This window comes from Stegostoma tigrinum, chromosome 25 (assembly GCF_030684315.1).
Source record: "Stegostoma tigrinum isolate sSteTig4 chromosome 25, sSteTig4.hap1, whole genome shotgun sequence".
Lineage (NCBI taxonomy): Eukaryota > Metazoa > Chordata > Chondrichthyes > Orectolobiformes > Stegostomatidae > Stegostoma > Stegostoma tigrinum.
Window position 1 is genome coordinate 40,153,952 of NC_081378.1, and position 21,591 is coordinate 40,175,542.

The 21,591-nt window shown below is 39.1% G+C and overlaps 1 protein-coding gene across 9 annotated transcripts in view; it reads left to right on the plus strand.

Moving 5' to 3' along the window:
• The window catches only part of LOC125463239 (potassium voltage-gated channel subfamily A member 5-like), a 250,377-nt gene that overhangs the window by 96,844 nt on the left and 131,942 nt on the right, over positions 1-21,591 (plus strand). For 2 of the 9 annotated variants that reach the window (XM_048554242.2, XM_048554249.2), the window contains one exon: positions 11,608-11,867. The exons of 5 other annotated variants lie outside the window; for them this stretch is intronic. The gene's annotated coding sequence lies outside the window, so the exon portion shown is untranslated. Of the gene's footprint in view, positions 1-1,201; positions 1,241-7,414; positions 7,496-11,607; positions 11,868-21,591 lie in introns of those variants that run through there. 2 more of the 9 variants (XM_048554247.2, XM_048554248.2) reach the window with 2 other exon arrangements.

The following is a 21,591-nucleotide window of genomic DNA, read 5'->3' on the forward strand; positions in this document are numbered from 1 at the left end:
TAGAATCGCCGCACTTTCTTCCATTGTGCTTCAGGTGGGGGAAGGGATTTGGCGTCATTTAAATAAGGTTGACAGGTAATATGTATTTGGCTGTACGATTTATGCCTGGGGAAGGATGAAATGTAATTTTCTTCCTGGTAACATTTGCATGGTTTTTCTTAGCACTGAATGGGCTTCCCTGAAAGACTTATTGTACGTGGCTGAGAAAGTATGTGGCACTTTCCCTGGTAATATCTCAAGAAATGACACATGCACTTAGCAATTCTTGCAAGAATATCAGAAAAGGGATTGTTAACTGCAACATGCTGGGTTAGGTGTGATGAATATAGCATATGGTGCAGGGGGAGTGGGGAGCTACATTTGACATGGTATGCAGAATTTAGAACTTTTATATAATGATTATTTAGCTGTACTCTTGAGTTAAAGGCTAAAAATAAAAAAAATTAGAGCTGAAGTAGCACAGTTTAAATTAGTTTCATGATATGCAATAATTGACTGCTCCTCAATCTCATATTTCATCAATTTTTTGTCTTAAGCTTGCGTCTGAATTTTATTATCACACACATTGATAAACAGATTTAACAAAAACTAGTCTAAGCACTTCAAAAGGATAACTTCAATTTTTCTAATAATTTGCAAAAATCAGACTCAAAAAAAATGTAGGAAAAATGTGCCATTGGCTTCTTGCCATGTTTATGTGTTGCAAATGGTATGGATTATCAATTTTTATGATCTTATCATTTCTCATTTTTAATGAGGTGTTGGTGGTGCACGTTTAAGTCGCAGCTTAAATTGATAGTCTCTTTGCTTTGTTGTTTCTTCAGATCTTGGTACAAACAAGTGTACATAAGTGGTCTGTAGCCTGTGTAGTTCTAGTAAGTTGAAAGCCAAAGGAAGAAGTTCATTTGACACTATTAATACAGCCATATGTCAACTTATGTATTCCATGTTCTGCAGAAGTCCTGTTCGGGGCAACAGTACACAATAGCCTAAACGTTTCTCATCCCTTCAAAGGTGAATTAATTAGCAGTGCAAAGTCAGTAAAGATACTATAACAAAAATTCCGTAATTTTGGGCAAAACCTCCGGGGAAATGTAATAATGAGGAACCTTACCAGACAGAAATTTTAGCCACTAATAATGCACTTTGTGTGCGGTATTCTACTGCTCCACGATCAAATAAAAGATGTGTTTTATTCCAGGTCAGCCCAATGATTGATGAAGAGAAAAGATCTTTACAGGTAACTAGGAATGACTCAGAATTGGAGCTTGGCATTTAGTCAGAGGATGGTGTAGTGAGGGATAAATAAGTACCATGCAATGTGGATTATGGTAGTTGGCAATTCATTGCTTTTTCTATTCTACTTCAGTGAGAAATTGGGACAATTCTGAACGGTAGGAATGGAGTTGAGCTTTGGAGTCTGCAGCAAGAACGTCTCCTCACTAGTAACTGAACCATTTGACTTTCAATTTCCCAGGAAATTTTAAAATTGATCTGTGCTGTTATATAACACATTACAAACATCACCATATTTAAAAGAAGACATTTCTAAAAATATTTCTGGCTGAACATCTCTCCCAAGTAATCTCACTGAAATTGCAAAATTATGTAATTCCTTTGCTTTTGAAATACTGCTTAAACATCTATCAATGCATTAACTGAAAATTTGCTTGCTTTAGCCCTGTCAACTTTCTGACATATTGCTGAAAGTGTCAAAGTTTAACAGAACGTAATCTGCTCAATTTATGATTTTGGAGAATCTTATATTACATTTAAACCTGATATTATACACTTGAAGTACAGACTTTACAAGTGTGCATTGCTCGCACACTCTCAGTCAATAGGAATACCTATTATGAATTTATTGTTCTGTCCAACCCATTTCTCTTTCACTTAAGTTTCTGATAGTTTAATTATGGCCAATCCTTTGAATCTTTATCATTGAAATGTATGCGGCTAGATAGGACCTGAAAGCTTGATTCCTGCTTTGAAAATTCGGAGTGGGTGTGGGGGTGGGGGGAGGTGGTCGTGGGGTGGGTTGGGGGTGGCGTGGTTTGAGGGTCATCGGGGGGAGAGATTGGATACATTGGAATTTCACTGAAACAGCACTGGCACTCCACATTTAACTGGGAACTGGAGCATTGCATATACAGATTTTTCTCCTCTGTTCCAAAGTCAGTGATATGTCCAGGAGAAGATACATCACTCATTGTGCCCTCTGAACTGCTGATATAGGCATGAGTCACAGTGAAACTTTTAAAATCCTAACATTTTTGCTCAATTAAAGGAACAAATCCCAGTAGAAATCGATAACTAAAATATTCAGGGAGTATGACAATTTTAAACTAACTTGGCAGACGTGAAACCCATGGGAACAGATGCAATGGTAGTTTCACACTGCCTGATATTACTTTCCGTTGGTGTCACTTCTGAGAAAATCTGAGTGCACTGCACCTGATTCAGTTCTATTTCCGATGGGTGTGTTAGCTGAAAATAACTCTAAATGGCACCAGCAATTTCCTTTGATTCAAAAAGCCCTGTGGATCACTCAGGCAAGGAGTCTGTGGCCTGCTCTGATTTCAAATGGTTTCAACGGAGGCTGTTGGTAATTGCGCAAGTGCCTCTGACCCTGCAATCTGGGATGGGGCTTTTGTCTTTGGGTTAGGGCAGATGGGCTTTACAACCTGGTTCAATGGAATTGTCCAATGGAGTATCCAGGTAGTTATATGTAATGACAGTTGATGGCGAGGCTAATTTAATGGCAAAGAACAGTTATTGATGGAGTTAGGTGATAATAGATTATAATTCTCCCGACAGAACCATACTGCCCTGAATCATTTGTTTTGAATGATCAAGCGTTCCAAAATACTGTTCCCTATTTGTAATTGTAACAAAAAGTAGAAATTCATTTCATAAGTAAAGGAGATCTGAAACTCTTTGGGATAAAAAAAAGTTGGACAGCGATGTTAAAAAGCAACATTAGAATGGCCACCTATTTTATACAGTCTTTGATATCCCATGTTAGTCAATGGAATTGAATGTCACCACTGCATTTCATGGGTAATCAAGCTGATGGTGCCAATGTGAGACTATTTGGTACAGATATGTATCTCTGCATATGCAATAGTTCTGTAGTGGTTCATACAAGATACTTGTTTGATTACTGAGCATCAAGTATCTTTTGTTTACCCAGAACAGATTTAAAGAATTCTGACACTATAGAAGTTCATATATGGAAATTAATAATTAAGAAGTATGGCATGTAGGAACCAGCTCAGTAAATGGATTTTTGTTTTATACAGGTGCATACCACTTCATTCTTCTTTTCTACTGTGAATTTCATCCTCAATAACAGGTTGATTTTACAGCATCCTGTTTTTTTACATTGTCCTCAAGCTAATTACTCTTGAGCATGACGATTGGAATTGTCAGACTTCACATTGAACCCAGACCCAACAAAATTAAATGTTTTCCCATGAAATGTAACTTTGATTTTGCTTTTGATATTTATTTGAGTTGAATATTAAAAAGAGCTGTCTGTGTAATGTTCATTCTCAGTGAAAGGGGCTGCATATTTACAAAAGATAAAGTAATGAGCAAATCATACAGGTTTTTTTTCACAAGCTGAGAGAGTTGCCATGGTGACACCTGATGCTGAAACTGTTTTCACCAATTATTTGTGGAAATATAGGTCCAGTCCTTCAGTTGCATGCATCTATCAAATAATTCTTTCATGTGGTTGCAGGAGACAGCATGTAATTTTTCCGATGTATAAATATCGCTGCTATCAGAAAGATTTAGCCCATTGTTACTGTGTCCAGTGTCCTCACAATCCTGCCTAAATGTAGGGACCGATTTGAGTTATTGATTGCTGTTCTATGACACATAGCATGGGACAATTTAAATCCTATATTTTCAATTGTAACCAGAATATCATTTGTATTGGCTTTACTTGCCACTCCCAAACTTTCTCCTATGCTCCAGGGATCTATCAATGACATCCTCTTATTTGTCATCTATGTGTGCTTGTTGATGACAACATCTGAAAATACATCTTCAGTTTTCACATGTATTCTCATGAGGCCTAGTTAGCTCACTCTCAGCTCTCTATACTGCTGAACCACTGTTAAATTATCAGGCTGTTTGTATTCCTGCCAGGAGTGATGAGGGAAGAAAATGTCCAGACAAACATTGGAAAGGTTAAATCTATTGCCCCATTCTCTTGCTATTCATCTCATGTTTCTCCCTAGCAACTGTCTGAGACATTGTGTTGGATTTGACTCTGAAATTAGTTTTTTGCTTTCACTGAGCCCAAACGTTTCCGCAACTATATTATTGTACAGTTCCACCCTGCCTCAACTCACCTTTTGCCGAAGCCCCTTGTTACCTCTTAGTTCAGAGCAAAACAAGAAGCCAAGATTGCAAACAACATGGTTCAGCCTAAGAGAGTGACTAGATGAAATGGGGGTGACGGAGCCATGGGTAAAAGTGGGTAATTTGTGGCGGAGACTGAATGATATGGTAATCGGGGTTGTTTCAAATTACTGCTATGATTTCAGTGAAGATCTGTGTGGAAACCCTTCAGAAATGATCCAAGGAAATATTTGCACAATTTTTCAGGACATTTGACAGTTTTCCACTTAAATTAGGGTTGGACATATTTTAGAATTAGATGCTTATTTTCCCAGTGTTTACCTGGATGAAGGTGACATGCATCCAGAACTGGATTTTGGGCAAGTAATCTGAAATGATGGAGATGATGGAGAAGCTGGTGTCATTGTGATATCTTTGGAAGTTAAACATCATGAGGAAGATGAAGAAGAGGAGCTGGCTAAATGAGAATGGAGAAGAGAAGCCATTTCTGATGCTTATTTCTTTATGATCAAATAGAGTAAAAGTGAAGCATAACAGGGCATTGCTACTGACCTGGACAATGAGAAGAGCTATTGGAAGAGGATGGTGTTGACTTTCAGCATTGTTATGACCATGGCACATCAGCCTTGCCAACCCCATTGCCTCTCTATAATCATTGACATTTACTGCAGGCTGTTCAAATACTAGAAAAGTGATGCTACTTCAATGCAGGTTCAAGAAATGAGTTGTGAAAGAGATGATCACAAATATAGGAAGTGACATTGTAGTAAAAAGCCTTTGAGAGGAAAATGTTTTGGGGAAAAGATTGCAGCTAATGAGAGCAGAGGGATTGATGGCGCTCAGCCACAACTTAATAATGCATATTGTCTCTGAAGCAGGAACCATTTATAACATAGCAAACATGATGCTGAGGAAGGTATGTTAGTTACCTAGCAGGTTTGTTATAGTAACAGACGGAAGAAGTAGCAGGTGTGTCACATTCATAAGTTTGGAAAGAACAAAAGGAAGAAGAGTGAGAAACTAAGGTGAAGTTGGAATGCAGCATTTTGGTTAGAATGATTGTATGGAGGTTTGAGTGGGTTTGACTTTTCTGAAGATAACTTCAGGGGGATAGGGAAGAGTGGGAAGTGATGGAAGGTGTTGAATAGAGTCTTTATTTTGATTTAAAGAATACATGAACTTCTTGTTGTTATTAGCAATGACATTTACTTTTATGCTTTCTCCTTATTTTCATATCTCTCCATGATCTTGCCCCATCTCCATCTGTCATTTCCTGCATTTCCAGAGACACCTGCCCTTCTCTAATTCTTATGTACTCCATTTCCCAATTTTTATTGCTCTATATGTAGCAGCAGATTCAGTTATGTAGTTACTGAGCTCTGCAATACCTTCCCTACACCTATCTATCTCTCAACCTCACTTTCCTCCTTTATGAAATTCCTTAAAACCTATCTTTATCCAGGCTTGCAGACATCTGACTTAATATCTCCTTCAGTGGCTTGACGTCACAATTTTCTTTCATGACACTACTGCTAAGTACATGTTTTCTTACATTGAAGGTGGTATATAAATATCATTGTGTTGTTGCTTTTATATAGATTATTATCTGAATTTAGTGCAATAGCTCCATGTCTTTAGATTGAAAGATAGAAAGTATTTAAAGTCTAAAATGTAGAACTAATTTGGTTGTTTTTCCTTTTAAAATTCACTGACAAGGCCAGCTTTTAATGCCCATCTATAAATGCTGTTGAGAAAGTAGTGGCAACCTGCCCTTTTAAATCCATAGCAGACCACCTCTCGGCAGTAGCGAGGTTCTCACTACCACATGGGGCCATTGAAACAGCGAAGCCAAGATGAAGACGGCCCAGCTATTGTAGGGATTCTTTTGAAACAATTCACTTTACACCTGGCCTATGATCAATGGCCTTAATTAATCTTGTTATGACCTTAAATTGCTTGTAATTCTTGTGGTGCAATGGTAGTAGCCCTACCTCTGGGCTAGAAGGCTTGGATTCAAGTCCCATTTGTTCCAGAAATGTATCAAGTCTGAATAGAGTATTAAAAATTTCAACAGCTTCATGTTAGGTCTGACCCTGCTTTTGAACAGATGGTCTGGGTTTCACCAGCATCAAAGGAATTTCATACTATGTCCAAAAGGGTTGGCTCAGAATACTTACTTATGATTGGTAAGTAAGTTTTTTTTTGCACCTATTCCAGTATTCTTGAAAATGCCTGTCTGCTTCTATCTCATCTCAGTCACCCTCCAAAATTCTAGATCTTGGAGTGATGGAGGAGACCTAGATCAGCAGCAGCTTTCGCCATCTGGACAGCTGTAATGGTGAGGCAGTTACAGTTGAAGTTGCAATAGTTGTGTGGGTGTTTAATTTGAGTTCCCTCTGATTGCTGGTTGGATTGATGGAAGGATGTAAAGTGAATTGTTTCTAAAGAATCCCTACAATAACTGGGCTGTCTTCATCTTGGCTTCGCTGTTTCAAAATTTCACATTAGAGCTAAGAACCTGGGGAAATTGTGGCAAGTTAGACTAAAGAACAGTATGACGGACAAAAAGTATGCATTAGAAATATTTAAGTGGATTGGCACAAGCTAATCCTGTTTGTTTTAAGAACTGGGACCAAATCCACAAAATGTGGAACACACCGTTCTGCTGTTTAGTTTTAAGGTGTGTCAGATCAATTATTACTAAGTAATCAGTGCCTTCAGACAGTGGAGGTTAATTATTTGATGCAGGATCAATCTGCACCAAATGAACTGAATTGCAGTTTCATTGTTCAGCTGCAGGTCAGAATAAAAGGTAAAATATCTGGCTTTCATTTTCTATGTGCAGTTGCTCGTGTTTATGTCTTAAGCAGAATCTACAAAATTTTGGCTGCTGTATTAACAGATGTATTTCTGGTCATCCATGGCTTTCTCTCTGCATTCCAAATGACTGACTAATTCTCCTTTTATTAAAAAGAAATCACTGGAATGAATCATAAGTGACAAATTAGCTGTACGAATTTCTTTTTGCTCTTGTACCAAGGACAATATTGACACAGCAGAGTTTATTATCTTGACGATGGCAAGAGTCATCCATGTAATATGGAATCGGAGTCACATATAGGTAAGACCAGGGAGTGATGGTGAGTCCCTGAAGTGCGGTAATGATCTAGTTGAGTTTTTAAAAAATAATTCACCACATCTCATGATTGTACTTAAAAAGCCAGTCCCCACATTGCGAGATTTTCTAATTTGAGTTTCTACTATTTGCTATGATGAGAATTAAATCAAGACAATTGTCAGTATTATAACTATTGAGCAACAGCAGTTGGCTAGCAATTTGCACAGATGTGTAAAAACCGAAGGAACTGTGAACGCTGTTAATCAGGAACAAAAATGGAAGTTGCTGGAAAAGCTTAGCAGATCTAGCAGTATCTGTGAAGACAAAAAAATCAGAGTCAACGTTTCGGGTTCGGTGAGTTCTGAGGAAGGGTCACTGCTTCCAAAATTTTAACTCTGATATGTTTTTCTTCACTGATGCTGCCAAGCCTGCCGGGATTTTCCAGCACCTTCTGTGTTTGTGCACAGATGTGCAGTTTCTTTATAGATACATAGCTACACAGTTTTGTTTTCAGTGATTGTAAACTATTTTGTTTTGTAAATTATGCATCAATTGAAAGGGATGGATTAGTAGAACATTCAAAATTCTGGAGATCTGGCTTTAATGTTAGCTTGACTTAACGGTCATTTGGCATAATTCAGATAACAACTACCAGTCACAAAATATTGATTGAAGTAATTGACTGCCTGCAATGAGCTTTTATTTTAGACTTGCTTCATTAACCAGACTTAATAAAGCTTATTCTTTGTTTCCTGAAGCATGATATAAAGCAGTAACTGGACTTTCCCAGAGTGCCCATAACAAGAAAATTACAATGAAAATAAAGCACACCATCCCAAAACTATTTATATCTTCCATTTTGGGTTAGATCAACATTCTAGCACTGAGGTGAATGTCAACAGCTGAAAATATCAGAGCACTGCTTCCAGCCATGAATTTCCTGAATGCAAGGTGACCATGGATAGACGCTTATGAATGTTCTGACTGTTACAAAATGTTATAACTATGTTTTCTATCTGTTATCAATGCCCGATCTAAACTTTACCATTGCATTAATATCTTATGGTTGTACAAATGCATTTCCTCGATTTGGAAATTAAGACATTTTGAAATTAGACATAAAGTATAAATGTATTGCAGTCACCAAGTGATATTTTAGGCACTGGTCCTTTAGCTGTTAATGCACTGACCCCAGGTATTTAAACAATGGAAATGAGTAGGCAAATTGAGTGTTGGTTCTCTAGACTGTGAAAATGAGGGGTTAATAATAGACAATAAAGAAATGGCCAATGAAATGTATGCAAGAAAGAAACGTATAACATATATTGAATTCCTCAGCTGGTGGAGTGGGTTGTTCAATATTTTCAAGGCAAATGTAGATAGATTCTTGATAGGCAAGGGAATCAAAGATTATTGGAAGTATATAGAAATGTGGAATTTAAAACACAAACATAAGCAATTATCTTATTAAATGGCACGAGGGACTGAATGGTCTACTTCTGCTCCTATTACATGTTCATATGCACCATCACTACATAATTTGTTGCTGTAATCGTATGAACTCGTCAAGAATGCCTTGGTATACAATGTTAGGCAAATAACTTCATTGGGAATATTGGCTTTATATTTGAGGAACTGCCCAAAGCTTAGATATTAACAGTTCTGCTAGTTTTAGTATGTTTTCTATTGTATACAATCAACAAATTCAGTAACCAAACTTGTAAATCAGGAAAAAAAAATGAGTAAACGATCAAGAGTGTCAACTGAGGACCCATTAGTACAGATGGTGTGATTCAGTACCTTTACAATCCCAAGCTGGATATCTGGACAATGACTGGGTGGCAAAGCGTAAACAGAAAGGACTGTTTCATTGAAATTGGCTATATTGGGCTGGCCCAAAGGATGAAAGGGGGAATTGCAGTGATATTTAAATAAGTTTTTCTGTAAAGGGGTTTTACCAGGAGTAAAGCAACACCTGACAAGCTAGTACTGTAAGGCACGTGTTAGAAGGTATGAACCTTGAACAGCCTAAGAGCCCACATCAATAGAAATGATTGGGGGAAAACCTTGTATGTTCTAAGATCTGTAGCGGCCTCGGGAGCAATCTATGATCTGTACAAACAGATTCCTGCAGACAGGATAAGAAAGATTCAATGGAAGATTTATTTATTGTACAATAATTAAATACAAACAATGTATGCATGTATGATTGCAGTATAAAGTTTAATCATTTTCTATATTACAGTGCAAAGATTAGACAGAGGTCAACAGAACAGGGCAGAGCTGAGCAAAGCCAGACAGAATATCAGTCAGAATTCTGTTTAGCAAGTCAGACTCTCTATGAGGCTGTTTGAATGATTATGAAGTTAACTTGCCTACCCGAGTCCTCCTGTGCTCTGAGTAACAGAATACTCAAAATTTTATTAAATGGGCTGAACCAATTCTGCTCCCGTTTCATTTGCTTGCAAGAACATTTGGGCAACTAAAGTTAAAATACTGACTTTATTTTCCCTCGGGCCCTTATTTTTGTTCTTGGGTCGGGTACACCAAATTGGGAGAAATACGAGCTTCACAAACCTTGCCTTTTAGAAACAGTGACCTGCGCTTCTGATTTTCAGTACAGTGTGGCTGGTTTGATTTGAAGTCTGATCAGGTGAACCGGAGACCATATAAAAATGAGTAATGTTGACTTTAGTGATATGCTTTGGGGTTTCCAATTTCTTTCACCTTTTTTTTACTATGGAGATGCTGTCCATCATGGCAAAAGGAGAAGCTTTGATGTCTGACTTTGAGAAATCCAGTAATACACATAGCATTTAATTCCTCTTGTTGTTTTCATGCACATGCTTATACTTACATCTCATACAGCACAGGATTGTATTCATGCTAAGTCCAAAAGAAGAGATTTATTCTTTATCCCATAAACTAATGTGGACACTTGCTTTCTTCTCCTGTTCATAATGTATAAACTCACTTCCCTCTCCTGTTTCTTCCCACATTGTAACAGAGGCTACATTTTAAAATTAATTCAGTGGCTGCAAAGTGCTTTGAGATATCATTATGAAAAATACCATATTAAATACAGTCTACCATATTACCATTAATACAAGAAAATGAGTGGTATTGAGTTTGGTGCATTCCATTATGGAGAGAATTGAGTTAATGTTGAGATACTGACAATGCATTCATTGATATTTGGAGACTGCACGAATATCAGACCCTCATTACTGTGATTCCTTTTACATTCTGTTTATCTCCCGTGTAAAATCATTGCTGGCATAAAACCCTTGCTCAAGCAATATGTTGAAAAATCTCCAGGCCTGCAAAATGTCATCCAGAAATACAATCATATAGTTATTATAATGGTAAGTTAGTTTTGGAGCATTGCAGCTGCGTGACTACACAATTACACTTATCTATCTAGCTAGTCTATGTATAGGCTATTACTACTAATTATTGGACATTATATGGATTAAAGAATAAACCCTTGTCTCTAAGATGATTGAATTTGTCCACTTGTGCTGTTGAAATTAATATTTGATTTAACAAAGGAAAACTGATTAATAGAAGCTGCCTGGGCATTTACCATATTTCATTATTTGGATGAAAGTGATCAGTGTCATCTTATCCTCACTGAAATGGAATCATAGGCTTTCCTTGACCTGTTTGTGTAGACTTACAGGGATGTCAGCAGGTTGGATATTTGTAGTGTGCTTCAAGAGGTTAATTGGCAACAGAATGTGCCGAGAAGCATATGTAGTGTCTGCATTCAATATAATGAATATTTCATTCATGCTATCGGAGCTTGCTGCTGTCCTACCAGGGTGCAGAAAGTCAGCTTGATTGCTGACAGTGTTAAAAATCGTTTACCACTGTGCAAGACTAGAGTTATGTGATAGTGGGAAGGAAGACCATAGTTTATTCACCACTGGGATCACTAGATCTGGCAATCTGTTCTAAAGCTGAAACCTTTTTTTAATTGTTCCTAATCTTAAAGGATAAATTCAGGTCTCCCACATTCCCAGTGGGATACCTCAGGCATTGGAATTGTAGTTTGGAGATAACAATGCCAGAACTATAGACCTGATTCTCATTAATGCTTCCTTTGTCTGCAGGTTCTCACTGGATTGATGGGTCACTGAATTCACACTTCACTGAACAAATTCTGAGATCCAGATATATTTTGCTAAATGGTGCAGAGTCATCTTTCGACATTTCAACGTATCCATGTTTACAAATGACTACTGGCAAATCAAAAGCACAGGATGAAATATAGTGCAAATTTATTTACATTTATCGTCTACACACAGCCTCGGGAAGCTTCAGAATGCTTCATAAGGAATTTGATGTAAATAAATAAAGTATATTTCAGTTATTTTCAGGATATCTGGCTGGTATTTAATCCCCATTCTTTGTAGTTTTTATACAACTATTTGACTTGCACAGCCACTTCGGTATGTCGTTAAGAGTCTGCACCTTTGTTTAGGAGTGGAGCTAATGATCACACACGGATGAAAATTTGTTTCCCTAAATTAGGTTATGGATGAAGTTATGTATTTGTGTGATAATATGGCAGATTCATGGTCACTTGCACTAATACCAGTGTTTCAGTTCTTTTCATTGTTAATGTTCAACCTCTCAAACTAGATTAATAGGATTTAAATTCTCATTCTCAATCTGTCCAATTACCATTCTGTGAACCTATTGACAATCATTAGCAAAGTGATGGCAAGTGTCAACAAAGCACTATCAAGCAGCACTTGCTTTGCAATAAATTGCTAACCAATGTTCAGTTTGTATTCTGTCAGCGTCATTCAGTTTTTAAGCTCATTACAGCCTGGTCCAAACATGGACCAAAGAGCTGATCACAACAGATTAGGTGAGAGCATGACAGCCATGCATGATTTGACCAAAAATGAAAACAAGGCACCTTAACATAGCTGAAGTCTTGACTGGTCAGAATTATGCTTAGCATGAAGGAAGATGATTGTGTGATTTCTAAAGACTTACCATTTCAACCCCTGGACATAACTCTAAGCATTTCTCAGGACACACAGGGCTGTTGTGGTGCAGTGGTTATGTCTCTATCTCTGGACCAGGAGGCTTGAATTCAAGTTTCACCTGCTGCAAAGGTATGCAATAATATCTCTGGGCATATTGATTTAGAAAACATCTTCCTCAAGGTAGTTTCCTCGGCCCTACCCTTCAACTGCTTCCTCATTGATCTTCTCACCATCCCTAGGGAATGTTTGCTGACATGAATGCATGTTATGTATGTTACTTTTAAGCAGAAATGCTTGTGGTGCTTTGAAAAGACTGGATGCAGGGCTAAAGAAGAAAATAGCAAGCCATTTTGTCAAAAATTCCACAACTTTTTAAGTACTAGGGAAGCTAACACAACAAATTTGATGAAGACAATGGTGGACGTGATCTATAAGGACATCAGTAAGAATTATTTTTCCTTTATTCATTCACGGGATGAGGATGTCACTGGCTAGGCCAGCATTTATTGCCCATCTCTAATTGTCCAGAGGGCAGTTATGAGTCAACCACATTGTTGTGGACCTGGAGTCACATGTAGGCCAGACCAGGTAAGGATGACAGTTTCCTTCTCTAAAGGGCATTAGTGAACCAGATGGGTTTTCCAACAATTGGCAATGGATTCATGGTCATCATCCAGATCTTTATTGAATTCAAATTCCACCATTTGCCCTGGTGGGTATTGAACCCTGGTCCCCAGAATATGGGTTAATAAGGTGTAGAGCTTGATGAACACAGCAGGCCAAGCAGCATCAGAGGAGCAGAAACCTTCCTGTTCCTCTGATGCTGCCTGGCCTACTGTGTTCATCCAGCTCTACTCCTTGTTATCTCAGATTCTTCAGCATCTGCAGTTCCTACTATCCCAGAATATGGGTCTCTGGATTAACCGTCCAGCAATAATATCACTAGGCCTTTGCCTCCCTGACGAGGCTCCACATGGTGAACAGGTTCGCAAGGTTAGATCACATGGAATACAGGGAGAACTAGCCATTTATATACAGAACTGGCTTAAAGGTAGGAGACAGACAGTGGTGGTGGAGCGTTGCTTTTCACACTGGACCCCTGTGACCAGTCGTGTGCCCCAAGGATCGGCGCTGAGTCTACTGCTTTTTGTCATTTTGATTTGGATGTGAACGTAGGAGGTAAGGTTAGTAAATTTACAGACAGCACCAAAATTGGAGTCGTAGTGGACAGCAAAGAAGGCTACCTCCGAGTAACAGTGGGACCTTGATCAGATGGGCTGAGGAGTGGCAGATGGAATTTAATTTAGATAAATGCAAGATGCTGAATTTTGGAAAGTCAATTCAGGGTGGGACTTAGACACTTAATGGGAAGGTCCTGGGGACCATTGCTGAACAAAGAGACCCTTGCATATGGGTTTATATTTCTTTGAAAGTGGAGTCACAGGTCAACAGTATAGCAATGGTGGCGTTTGGTATGCTTGCCGTTATTGATCAGTTCATTGAGTATTGGAGTTGTGAGGTCATGTTGCAGCTATACAGGGCATTGGTTAGGCCACTTTTGGAAAACTGCATTCAACTTTGGTCTCCCTGCTATAGGAAGGATGTTGTGAAACTTGAAAGGGTGCAGAAAAGATTTACAAGAATGTTGTGAGGGTTGGAGAATTTGAGCTATAAGGAGATGCTGAATAGGCTGGGGCTATTTTCCCTGGAGCATTGGAGGCTAAGGGGTGATCTTTGTAGAAGCTTAAAAAACATGAGGGGCATAGATAGAGTGAATGGCCAAGATCATTTCTCCAGGGTGGGGGAGTACAAAACTAAAGGCTTTAGATTTAAGGTGAGTGGGAAAGGTTTATAACTAACATGAGGGGCATCATTTCCATGCATGCACCACCCTGTGTGTGAAATGAGCTGCCAGAAAAGTGGTGGAGGCTGGTACAATTATAACGTTGAAAACACATCTGCATGTAAGGGTTTAGAGGGACATGGGCCAAATGATGGCAAATGGGACTGGATAAATTTAGGTTATCCGGTCTGCATGGACGAGTTTGACTGAAGGGTCTGTTTCCATGCTGTACAGCTCTATGACTCTCTGATTCTAAGAGCATTACATTCTGTAAGGATCCTAAGCTGATATGTTTTTAATATTCCTCGGAGGGAACCAAACATTTTGCTGAAGTGAGTAAACGTATGGCTTGGCAGCATGCTACAAACGAATAATCATCTGACCCAGGACCAACAAGATGGTGTTCAAGACTATCAACAGTTCCAAACCCAATAGGGAACCCTCACAGTTTAACACAGCACTTCAGAGAGAAGTCCACCAACCTCACTCAGTGGGTTCCAACGTGGGAAACCTAGTTCATCACAAATACTTCACAAAATTAGATGCATATAGCAAATTTCAGCCAATGTTTATAATTCAAATAGTCTGAGTCAAGATGATTTACCACTTTACTCATGCCATTTGGTTGGTTTTGCTTCAATAGTCTACAGTTTGAAATTTCTACAGCAGCAGAAATCTTGAGTGTGCAAAGTATCAAATCCCTGAAATGCAAACAAGGTATAATCTATCAATGGGTGAGACACTGGTACAGGGCATGACTAAACACAGAATGTGACTAATGAGGCCAAAAAATGTTGGAAGTATTTCAGCATACAGGCATTCCACCTAATGAGAAATGTCAATTTGCAAAGACTTGAAACAAGTTCTTGACTCATTAGACAAGAAAGAGGAATCATGGCACATCCCAGTAAGACAAAGTCAACGAGTGTATTCCCAAAGTCAGCAATGTTCAGTGCTTTTTAGGAATAGCCAACCAGATGGGGAAGTTCATGGCATATTTAACTTCTATCTCACACACTCTACATAACCATTCAGAAAGGGCCAACAGTAGCCTTAAGGACTGGGGCTGACCAAAGTTCTCTACAACCCCAGAAAGCCTGCAGTAGTAGCAAGGGATTAAGGACAGTTCTCATTCAAGCTCAGATTGAAGGGGCTATAAAGCTACCTAAAAAAACACAGCAAACAGGAGCAGGAGTAGGCCATTAAGGCCTTCCAGCATGGTCTGCCATTCAATGTGATCATGACTGATCATTCAACTCAGTACCTTGTTCCCATTTCCTTCCCATGCCCTTTGGTTCCTTTAGCCCTAAGAACTATATCTATATCCTTGTTGAAACCTCAATTTCTTTCTGTGGTAGTAATGCCACAAGCTCACCACTCTCTGGGTGAAGTAATTTCTCCTCATCTCAGCCCTAGAGTACCTACTCCATATCCTAAGATTATAACCCCTGGTTCATGCCTTACAAGAAATCTGGAACATTTGACTTTTATTGGGTCCTATGAGATTTTTCTTCCCCACCTCTAACCTGTTCTGAACACCAGTGAATATTATCCTGCTTAATCAGCCTGTCGTCATACATCAGTCCTGCCATTCCAGAAATCAGTCTGCTGATCTTCTTCAGATCAAGAGAATTGGTAGAAACAGAGCAACGTTACTTAACTACAGAGAATGAGGCTTTATCAGTATATGGGACTGAATGTTTCTCAGTAATCTCATAGGATTGAGATTTCAGGTGGAAACAGTCCGCATGCTGCTAATTACACTATTTAGATCAAAGGAAGTCATCTCAGTGTCAATGAGAATCCATAGATTCCAATTCAGATTAATGATACAAGACTACTTGATAATCTGTCTCTCAGCGAAAATGTAAATTACAGTTGATATGTTATCCAGAGTGACAGTGGATCAGGATGAACTTCAAGATTTAGTCTCATTTGAAGAGACTGAATCATTTTCCACAGGAATAATAAATTCCTGACTGGCTAGGAAGGAGAAGCTGTGAGAAAAATACAGCTCAAAAAAAGTAGATGAAGAATGTATCAAAATCGGACTATTTTGTCTACGCCATTGCTCAAATTACTGTCCAACAGACCATGTTCTAAGAAAATATGAACATTGACCTAAATGATTTGCTTGTATTTGCTGACAGGCTGTTGATATCAAATCCATAATGAAATAAATCCCAATAACTAAACAAAGGGTGAGAGAAACTCGGGCGAGATGTAGTATAACAGGGAGTAATATATTACATGATGGAAGTGGAAGTCAACGTAGTCCCACAGGCTGCTCTCTTGTTCAACAGAGACTATTGTTGGTGATTTTTATTGGAGAGCTAACATGCCTCAGAAGGCAGGGCCTTCAAATTGACCTCCACTGAAATGGGAATTGAACCCATTCTAATGTGTCTCTGCACAGCAGACCAGGCAATGAAGTTAATTGGCTTCAATACAAGTGTGAAATCAACAGGCAGATGCTGTGTAGACTTGAAGAAAGGAAGAATTCAATGAGAGAGAGGAAGCATTCAAGGATGGCATTTACAAATCCCTAACTGTATGGGTTATGCTCAATAGACTGTATGGTGGCCAGGTATTTTGGAGAATTTCATATAATTTTATCACAGATGCACCAGCAATAGTTAGGTGTCAGTACAAGTAAGTTGCAATATGGCAGGTGAGGTTAAGTAGATGAAACCACCACAAAAGGAAGGATGGAGTTAGTGGAGTAGAGCCGGGGGTAGTTAAGGTAGCTCAATGGACATCCCAAATTCTGCTTTGGCATATTTTGAGATGTTGATGGACAATTTCTACTTGATCTCCTAGAGTCAGTGGCTGATGGGTTGGGTAATGAGGTATTGCCTTTACATTATAGCTGGTACTTAAATATGAAGAGCTTGAGTTCCTAACTTTGGAGAGACACACCCGTTATAGCACTATCACTGAGCTACAGCCAGCCTAATGCTCTGGGGATACCAGTTTATATTGTTTAAAGGCATTGCTGATTTTTCATTATTTTTGTTATCAAATTTGGTTTGGAGCTGCTAACTGGGACCTGTGAGCTAAAGGTGACATTTCAACTATGGGCAACAGCTTGTGTTAAAAGGAAAACCAGACCAAAACTTTTGTCTATTTGTGAGACCTGACATCATGAAAAATATCATGTTTAAACTGATAGCAGATCCCAATGAGGTCAGTACCTGGGAATTGGTTCCAGTGAGTCTCAAAAAGACCTTTTAACATTCAAGCAGCTCACCAGGTATTGAATGGTAAATGAGACCTTGTGGGCGAGATGGACTGTCTGTCAGGGAGTGGTCACAGTCTTTGTTTCCAAAGTTTCTTGAGTGAAAGAGAGTTTTTCTATATGCCAGACTTGAGGAATAATGAGGAAATGTAACAAATAGCACATATATCCAACACAAGTAATCATCCTTAAAAGATGAGTGGGAAAGCAGGAGTTCCTTCAGGTAGCAAGGCACAGGAAATTGTTGTTTAATGTTTTTAGATCCCTTGAGTTGTGAGTGTGAAACCTGAACTCCAATAGCTTAAATGTTGTCCTGTTCCTTCAGGAGAAGTAGAGCTTGCAGATAACTTTTTCTCAGGAAACGAGGTGTTTTCTCCGCAAGTTACTTGTTCAGCATCTTTGTTGTTATCAGTCTATGCCACTTTCCTTTTGTTGCTCACAGCAAACTCCTGAACTATAATCTGTTTATGGGTAGTATATTTAACTGGGGTTGGTTAGTTCAGTCGACTGGATCATCAGTTTACAATGCAGTGATGCCAATTCCCGAACCGGCTGGCATTATCATGGAGGGTTCTCTTTTTCAATCTCTCCCCTTGCTTGAGTCATTGTGACCCCCCCAAACTGCCACCAGTCAACTCTCTCTCATTAGAGAGCCATTAATGCTGTCAGAAGCCTGTGGTGACATTCTCTTTTACATACGGAATATTCTGCAGTAACAGTTCATCTCCAATATTAGAACTTCACATGCTAGTGAGTATAGAACAAGAGGTGAAGATTTCTTAAGAATTCTCTGAATTTCAGTGCCTCTTGATTAAAACGCAATTCCCATGCAGTTAGTTTAGTATATTTCATATGCATTGACTCAGCTGGCCAGGTGATTACCACAACCATTTTAGAATGTTCTTTTCTAAACCATGTTTATCCATTAATCATTGGGCATTAAAGCCAAATGTAAGTTGCATAAATAACAGAACATTTTCACTGTGATTTATAATGCTGTGGGCAAAGTGGTTGCATCTAGTGGCTTGTTCTATATGCAGGAGGTGTGCCCCACCTCTCTTCCGTAAGGGTTGAGCAAGGTGGGCTACAGAACCTGCAATAATTGGTTACTGGAGTGTCTTGGTTGGGAGTGGGTGGATGAGCCACTCTCAGCCTCTCCCAGGGCGGCTGGCAAGTAGGTCACTTTCACAATTTTCCACACCACACCACCTCCAATCTTGCTGGAGGGGAAACAGAAAAATTCTATCCTAATCAGATAACTTGGGAAGTAATTCTTCCGTGATACCTCATGGTATCAGTTAGAGGGTGACAGTTTACCTGAATACCAACAGCTGTTTGTAAATGTGTGGTTTGTTCCCAAAAGCCAAAAAAAGCCAACAGGTTATTGAATGAAGAGCAATTTCAATCTATTCTGCCTCCAAACCAGTTATAACTAGAAGACACTGTGGTATATAAGCATTCCAGTAACTATTGCATTTCATTTTGTTCAAGGATTTTGTAGAAATGTGCAAGCCTCTCGATCTGTCAAAAGATCTACTCAAGTGAAAATTTGCAAGAATTCAACTTGCTATATATTGCATTGGCAGTCTCTGAAGCAACAGTCTTTTAAACACAATGACAAAATTTTACTTTAAACTATTATTGCTGAGTTATGCTTTTTTTAAAACTAAATTGAACAGTAGAAAAATTTCAAGATGGAAGATCATAGTCATTGAGATGAGAATGCCTGAGATCTGGTGTGCTATGAGGCAGCTCATTGTTTGTTTGCCAGAGGGCTTTCTGTCAGTGTTAAGACCCCAATGAAGGAAACCCTACTTGCTAACCAGAGGCTGACAGCTCCAGAACTAGATGGAACTGCTAGGACACAAACATAGGACTCTTGAGATGGAAGATGACTGGCTGAAAAGGTAGGGCTTTTTTTGTTTGTTTTGGGCATTTGCAGGGATGAGACGTGAAAGGAAATGGAGGTGCCGTAAGCGAGATGAGTGATTTGGCCCTCTGTGGTCTAACATTTGATTCACCCTAATCCCCACCCTTGTCTCTTACAAGTTACTGAGACTGATGGCTCTCTGCACACCCATCTCCCTCAAATGACATTCTCCCTATATTGGAACTGAAAATGAGGCCCCTCAGTTGCAAGTCATTGGTCACTTAAGAACTTCAACTGGTTGCAGGTTGATCTTGGGCCTTCCCACCCAGAACTTGACTAGGACAGCCAGGTTGAAGTTGCATGTATTCCAGAGATGAGGATTAACGTCTCTGAGCAGGTTGATTCGAAAACAGCTATAATATCACTTTGAAATATCCTGTGATCTTGAATGACAGCAATCGAACAAATAATGTACTGCAAGGTCCACCCATAAATTAACTTCTATAGTGGCAGCCATCATTGAGATGAAATCCACTCAGTTATATACCCCTCATGTCACCTTCCCCACTGCGTTTCAAGAGGAGAAGATTGCACCCTGTAGGTTGAACAGTATTTCAAGCAACTAGCTACATATCCAAAAATTCAAATCAAAATTTTAAGTAACTGAAGGCAAACCGTTTTTTAAAAGGAAGTATTTTTAGTCCATTTCTGTTGCTGCATTACGGGGAGATTACTCATCCATTCCATATTACAGTCACGTTGCAGGTGTTGATTAAAATATTTAAATTTAGCACACAACTTAGCACGATGTGATTAACAGAAGAATTGCCTTTTTTTTAGAAATTACTTTTCGGTTGCCCACTAACTGACAGCACAGTTTGAAGTCCCTTGTTTTTGTGCCTGAAGAAATGTAAATAATCTGCTCAATAACTAAAAGAATCACCTGGAAGCTCTAAATCCAAAAAAAAACTTAAAGTTCAGATTAAGCTGCCTTTGCAATATTTTCAGAGCCTGTTTTAGTGAAATCAAATCTCGGAGATCAGCATAGATTTACTAGCACTACACTCAACAGTTAATAGGATAAAGGATAAGCAATTACATTCACAAAATTCAACAAAATCCAATAGTTAAAATGTTGGCTAATTAACCAGTATATCTAGCAAAACTTTATTTTGCAAGTTCCAAACAATATGTTAATTAATATAAAAGAAAATTGTTACTGATAGTTAAATTATAAATTGGGAACTGAAGCACATATGTTTTAAGCCTACGTAATCCGCAAATGCTTAAAAATGAAACCAGAACTTATTATGTGTGACAGGGTCTCAGCCACAGGCTGCAATTTCCCACCAAACCCCCAGTGCTTTTCTTGAAGATGTTCGACGCAATCGGGCAGTAATCTAGACAGCACGAGCCCCTCACACAATCAGGCCCACTTTGACAGAAATCTCGTCCCTGAATGCTGTTGGCTAATCAGAAGCCAAGCAGTTCTCCTGTCCCAGGAGTGCCATCAAGAGCAGTGGCCACTATTGATACAACGCTTGGCCCAAACTTGATTGGTACTGGACCCCCAGATAGAGATAAAAGTGGTGAGGTGGTGTCAGAGGCCTCCAATATGGGTACAGAATGGGGAAAGGTGAGTTGAACATAAGAGCAAGGAGATGGTGTTCAATAGGTCATTGTCTCAATCTCGGTCCCTCAATTGGGTAAGGAAGGCCTATGAAATGGAGAGCCCCTTCTACTCAGTTCCAGCTGACAAGGTTTGCTGGGCATTTTCTGCAAAGACAGTTGTCTCCCAGCCCATCAACTGTAAATCAGTGGATATGGGAAGAGGCCCTTAATTGTCCCTTAAACAATTATTTAAAGGTCCTAAATGCTCTCCAGGAAGGGTGGCCATTTTTTGCACTTTCTGCCCTGATCCGGGACAGGAAAAGTGGTGAGGATCACACGTCCAGCTTAAACACATAGAGCCCCTTCCCCCGAATGTGCCTGAGTTCACCTCTGGAGTGACAAGGCATTAAATTCTGCATGAAATCTTGATAAAGGGGGTTGTGGTACATACTTACTGACTGGCTGCAGCAGGCCACATCATTAATCAGTGTGCAGCATTCATTTGGCATCAGTGTTACCATCTTTGAACTTCAT